Source organism: Echeneis naucrates, chromosome 11 (assembly GCF_900963305.1).
Source record: "Echeneis naucrates chromosome 11, fEcheNa1.1, whole genome shotgun sequence".
Taxonomy (NCBI): domain Eukaryota; kingdom Metazoa; phylum Chordata; class Actinopteri; order Carangiformes; family Echeneidae; genus Echeneis; species Echeneis naucrates.
This window is the reverse complement of record NC_042521.1, coordinates 15621922-15628450: the sequence shown is the minus strand read 5'-3', so window position 1 is coordinate 15628450 and position 6529 is coordinate 15621922.

Sequence of the window (6529 nt, the reverse complement as noted above, 5' to 3'; positions counted from 1 at the left end):
AAAATAATGAAAATGCTTTATTTGATAGAAGCATGTATAGTCAGAATACAGATGACTTAAGCACTTTGTGGCATAATCAAACTAAATATTCCAGGCAAAAAAACATAAAGTGCTAGAGTTGAAGTTGTTATTTTTTTCCCTTTTTTAAGAATGTCCGTTCTTTTGTCGTGTTTGATTATTTTGCTGTGCAGTAATAACAAGAAAGTGGACCAACGATGGGAGGTCATTGCCACCCTGTCGCTCAGACAGGCTGGACTATGGGCATCATTTAGATTTCACAGGTTAAAGTTTGATGACATTAAGCTCTGCACAGCATGAAGGAGGAGGGCAATATGTGTCACTCTGTTCCACGCAAACATGGGAAGTGAGTTTCAGTCTGACTCTTCCTGAAAATATTTGTTGCAGAGATTCATTGCAAAACAACATATAACCTAAAACTGTTGTCCATGTCTGTTAGCCACAGCAAACACATTGAGTGCATTTACTACCTCAAATGAAATATTTCCAAAGTCTTTTGTTATAAGTTTGGAAGCCTGTATTTTTTACATTCCTCTTTTATGTTTCTGTCAACTTTCTTTCTCCATATCCAATGATATGCATATTATAGGCATGTGTGTCCTCTTTCACATGCTTGTAGACGGAGAGATATAAAACAATACAGGGACCTCAACAGGCGACCCTTTAACTGAGGACAAAGACTTTAGACCATCAACCCACCAAAGGAATATTGTGTCATATGAGCTGTTAACAGCAAAGCTAAGCAAAGTTCATTCACTTCAGCTGTTGTACATCTGCACTATGAGTAGTTGTCTAAATCCAGAATGAGATTTTTTGAAGCTCTGCACACCGTGGCATCTAAAATTAGATCTTACTGTTGGAAAAAATCCAGTCATGTTTTAAGCTGTGTTCCAACAGAGGACAGACAAATCACAACGCTTGACAAACTAACGCACAGCCAAAACCACCAAAGTCCTGTTTTAAAACTGCTGCATTAATGTTGTAAAATACTCTATGGAGTGGAAGTGCAGTTTTGGACCATTTAGGCCATACTAATTGGTGAATTTGTTATTACCCTTTCATTATGTCCACATAAAACATTTAAATTAAATGAGCTGCACAGTGGCCTTAATGCTGTGTATGGTGGCAGTGGTGACTATTGCATGTAAGTTGACATACTGACAAAAGGATATGATATAGCACTCTTATTTTTATTGAGGACTTATAAATACACAGTTTATCATATCTATGCAATTTATTCTGAACATAATAATATTATATTATATTAATATTGTCTTTGATTGCCTATTATATCACATGTCTTCCTCTTTCCTCCTACCAAAGTAACCATGCAGATGGTGTGATACTCAAATTAGCCATCGGATAAACCTAATGGATAATATATTCTGTAGCTCTGTGCACCAAAGTTAAAGTGAAATAAAGCTGTTTTTTTTTTTCCTAAAACATTTTCCCTTTTTTTCATGAATGCCTTTTTTCTATTTGTATCTTCTCTGGTTATAGATTAGTATTTTTAATTCCCTCAACGTTAGTGGTGTTTTCTTTTTAATACTGTATCACTAGTCTATTGCAAATAATGCTTCTCATTTCTAACTTTGATGCATTTATAGCAGCTCATTTATTTATGTGCAAGATTTGATTTCAATTTCAGGTGCTTCCATGAACTATTAAGATCGATCTTGAAATGTTTGGTTTAATATTTTTATCACAAATGAAATTAATTAATTTCACCTATGTTTTCAGACCAAAGGTTACTGGTTGAGCTGAGCTGATCTTAATGGAGAAATGGAAACCATATGCCGATAAGGGTTAGGCTTAAAGGAAGTTCACATCATTCAAATGTGAACTTCAAGCATCTTGAATCTTGTCCTGTATGTGAAGTTGTTAAACCCATCAAACAAGATCAAGGGTCACAGCCATCAACCCTGGAGGGACCTGGGTACTTTAGTTCGGCCTTGCTTGTAGAATTGAACTAAAAGTGCAGTTAAAAGAACATAATAATGTTCAGAGGACACATCTGCTGTGACCTCACGGTACTCTCAATGCTTTTAATATGCATCTGTATCCCTCTCTAGTGGCAACACGTGTTCATTACAGGGCGTTTGTGTGACGCTGACCGTGGTTCTGAAATGCTCTTTCTCTCCTTAAACAGCCAGCGGTGACTGTACACTCTCCTGTGATGCAGCCTATTCATAATGCCTATAACCTTCACTTTTGTTGAAAGGCTCATAGAGGTGAATTAAATGTTCGTAAAGAGATCATAGTTTATGGTTATCAGTACTCCTCAACATAACATCTTCAGTAACGAACATCAAATTGGCATGTTTCTTATTGACGATGTCAATAACAGCTGAACAAAATAATCTCGGTAATGGTTGAATTTAAGGTTCTGCTAAAATTTGTCATATTGTATGAATGTAGCCAGTAAAGTGGCTCCTGGGTCTGTTTGTGAAGATGAGTTATTTCAACTTAATGCAGAATGTGAAATAAAACAAAAATCGATAATAAGTGACGTGCTAACTCTTGATACAACAGCATAAAAATTTCCATTCACGAACAGGGATGGCTTGTTTCTTGCTTTGTATTAATACTTTGGGGAAACTGGAAATGCAAAAAGAATGGTCTGTTTCCGATGTTCATGTGGACAAAGTGACTTTCAAAAGTGATCTCAGCTCCATGTCACATATTTAGGCCTGTAGCTGAGTCATTATGATTCATATCTTTCATATTCAGACATTTCCCAGAACAGAGAAGGCTGTTCAACAACCACACACTGTGGCCATGGACCGTCTCTGAGAAGTCAGTATTGTTGTTGTTGATGCACTAGCTGTGACTATGCTGTAGATGGCAGTAAAATATCAATTGAATGTTTTACACTTATGGCAATTCTAAGGCCACTAAATCACCTTTAATATCATCAGAAAAGTTGTAACTGACACAGACTGGCACTGTCATACCTACATCTCTGCCATGTCAGAGAATACAGTTCATATATGCTTGGAATGATTTGTGAGAGGTGAAGTGACTGTAATGTGAATGCATGTGGGATGGGGTTTATGGATGTACTTCAAATATTGACTAGTTCCACTGTCGTGCTCACCAAAGCCAAGGAGCAGAAATGCTACTAATCGCCATAGCAATCTGTACTGGAGCAAACACTTCATCTGGTGTGAGTGTAATTGTGTGTCTGTGTGTTTTTGCGTGTGTGTGTATGTTTGTGTTTGCGTCTCCGTGTTTTTGTATGTTTATCTGTGTGCGTTACAATGTATACTTGGAGGACAGCTAAGACAGTGGAGTGAGGGAAGAGGGATGGAAGTGTATTAATGCTGTACAGTCACCCCTTTGGCCTTGCACAACACTACTTTAGGAGCAGGGGCAGTGTGCAAGTTGATTCACTCTTCTCCTCGAGGTGGAGTGGTGAGTGGGTGTGTGGAGAGCAGTGGCCGGCAGTGACGGGAGGCTAAGAGGTTTAGCCCTGTGGCCCACGCCAGGTGCTCTCCACCGGGAGGGATGGGCTCTAATGGCTGTCTACATATTTAGAGCTGTGCACTGGAAAAGATGAAGCACTTCAGAGTGTGTGTGTGTGTATGTGTGCGATTACGTGTGCCTGTGTATGCTTGTTTGTCCTTTTTCTCCCTCTCCTTGATGCTACTTTTGCACACTTCACTCTCGAGGTGAAACACAAAGTAAATGTCAATAGTTTAAAGTGGCTTCCTCTCGCTCTCTTTCTGTCTCTCACTCTATCTATCTATCCTTCGATCTATCTGTCTATCTATCTATCTATCCTTCGATCTATCTGTCTATCTATCTATCCTTCGATCTATCTGTCTATCTATCTATCTATCTATGATTTAATGAATATTGAGGCAGTGTCAGAAAAATACTGATTTGAAATGGATGTTGAACACACCCACGACATGCTCCACTATGTTTACCAGCTTGATGTTCATTTTCGGCTTCAGTTTGGAGCTGAGCAGTAAAACATTTATTAGATTTCACTCTTATTTTCAGTGAAAGACAAAAACATTGTGGGGTTAGGCAAAGAGTAACACTTGGGGATTTTAGAGGAAAAGAGCAATAGATTATAGCCGGTATTTTAGTTTCAGTAAAGGTGTGGGGAGTACTGTCCTTAGATCCTGGTTTTAAATATCATTTATATATAAAATGTGCAATAACACGAGCAGCATGAAAAAGCTTTGAGAGTTGCCTGACATTTTATGGCATGATTTCACTTTAATGTTTTGTTGCTGTCCCTTTTTGGATTGTAATAGAGACCTTCACTTGTTGTGCCCTTGAGAAGGTTGCACTCATTTTCTATCCCAGGGTACCCATTATTAGCTGTTACAGAGGTGGATAGTGGACATATAGTGCCATTTCTCAAGTGGAACACATAGATCTTAACATTTCTTTTCACATCACTGAGTGAGAAGAGCCTTGTGTGAGTGTGTTGTTCCTTTTTTACAGTTTAATCAAAGCTAGGTGAAAACATCACATGGATTGTATCTGTCTGACTCAATGATAGAGCTGAGAAATCAGCTTCCACTGTTATAGCCGTCTGAACACCATGCCACTTGCTGGAGTTTCCCCATCAGTCAGTGCTCTTTCAAAATAAGTTGTCACAGTTCCTGTTAGGGGGAGATTAAAAAAATGCAGTTTTGACAACAATCAGCCCTACTCTGAAGTGTTTCCTGTTGGGGCAGTGTTTCTTTGATTGTAGTGTTTCTGTGGCCGTAGTGTCTCTTTCACTGCAATATTTGCTGCGGATGTAGTGTGGATGTACTGTTTCCGTGGCTGTAGTGTTTCCGTGGCTGTAGTGTTTCTGTGGATGTAGTGTTTCCGTGGCTGTAGTGTTTCTGTGGATGTAGTGTGGCTGTAGTGTTTCCGTGGATGTAGTGTTTCCTGTGGCTGAAAAGTTTCTTTGACTGTAGTGTTTCTTTGGCTGTAGTGTCTCTTTGACTGCAGTATTTGCTGTGGCTGTAGTGTTGCCGTGGTTGTACTTCTGTACCTCATCCTTCAGATGTTATGCCCTTTGCGCACATCTACAAGGTCAAACCCAAAGAGAGCAGCTCTGGTCGGTAGGAGCTTTCCCTTCATCTCTGACAACACTTCCATACTGAAAATCTTGATAGTCAAGAACCAGGATTGGCACTGGGAGAGATATAAGGTAAAAATAGACAGGCTTTCTCCTCACACATGCCACACGCATGAGCACACTAACACAAACATACATGTGGAGGGGGGGTGGCACCTGCATGTCCCCTACCACCTGAGGCGCTTTGATTCCTGGTGTGCTTTAATCTGTTCTGTGTGGGGTTAGGGTTAGCTTTTGAAGTGAAAATCCCCGTCAACTTCGCCTCTCTTGCCCTCTCTCTCCATGCACAAACATACAAACATAAAAACAAACAAACAAACAGACTACAAATGACCAATACCTGTTATCTGTGTCATGGTAAATGCAGACTCACAGCTCATCCAAGAGCCCAGCTCTCATTCATACATGTATATCACGCTATCTACAGTAACAGTGGCGAACCGTGTCTAAATTTACCGCCGCAGTAATTTTGGGGTCTTTGTAACATACATCACCGACTTGTCTGCTGTGATACATTCACATCTACAGGAATAGAAACTGACTCTCCGCTTTGTTCTGCCACAGAAGCCCTTTCATAGCTGGAGGAAAGAAGAGGAGATGACATGTTTTTATTTTGCTCTTTCACCCTCCCGTAATTAACATACAGGATGGAAGTGTTATTTATATCAAAGTAAGTTGTTACCAAATTAAATAGGAATAAAGAAAAGAAAACTTATTAGAAATATTAGACAGTTTGGAAAATAATTTTGCCCTCTCAGTGGGCAGGTGAAAACTGAAACCATCAGAATGCAATTTGGATATTCTATCTATTGTATGTATAAATACAGTAACCTACCCACTTACCTGTATGGGCCAAAAGGCTCTAAAACGAGACCCCCCCCCAACAAAAAAAGAATGTGTGGGGTGGGGAGGTGGTGAATGTAACCCTTGTAACATTTAGAGAAAAAATAAAATTACACGTAAGAGATGGTGGACGTGCAACCGGAATGGAAGGCTACAAGAACATTTACAAAACTGAAATGAAGAATGAATGAATTACGTTATTGCCATTATTTCCTTTACATTTTCTTTTTCATATCAAATAAGCCATATTGCATGACTGTGCTTTTACTTTAGAAGGAGATTTCAGTACTTTCTCACTGTGACCTGACTCCTCCTGTACAGTTTACTGCCTCACATGTTTTCTGTACTTTTATTTCAAACTCTCCTTTCATGTCGCTCCACTTTCCTGATACCCATCTTCCTCTGTCATTCTTTTTTAAAATCGCTTTCCTGTTCCCCTATCATCTATCTCCTCCTTCTGTTTCTTGCTCTCTATGCCTCATCAATCATCATCCCTCCATCTGCTTCTCCCCAACTATTTCATCACTCTCTTTCCCCCATCTGCAGCCATCTATTCCCCCCCCGTGTGCGTACGTGTGT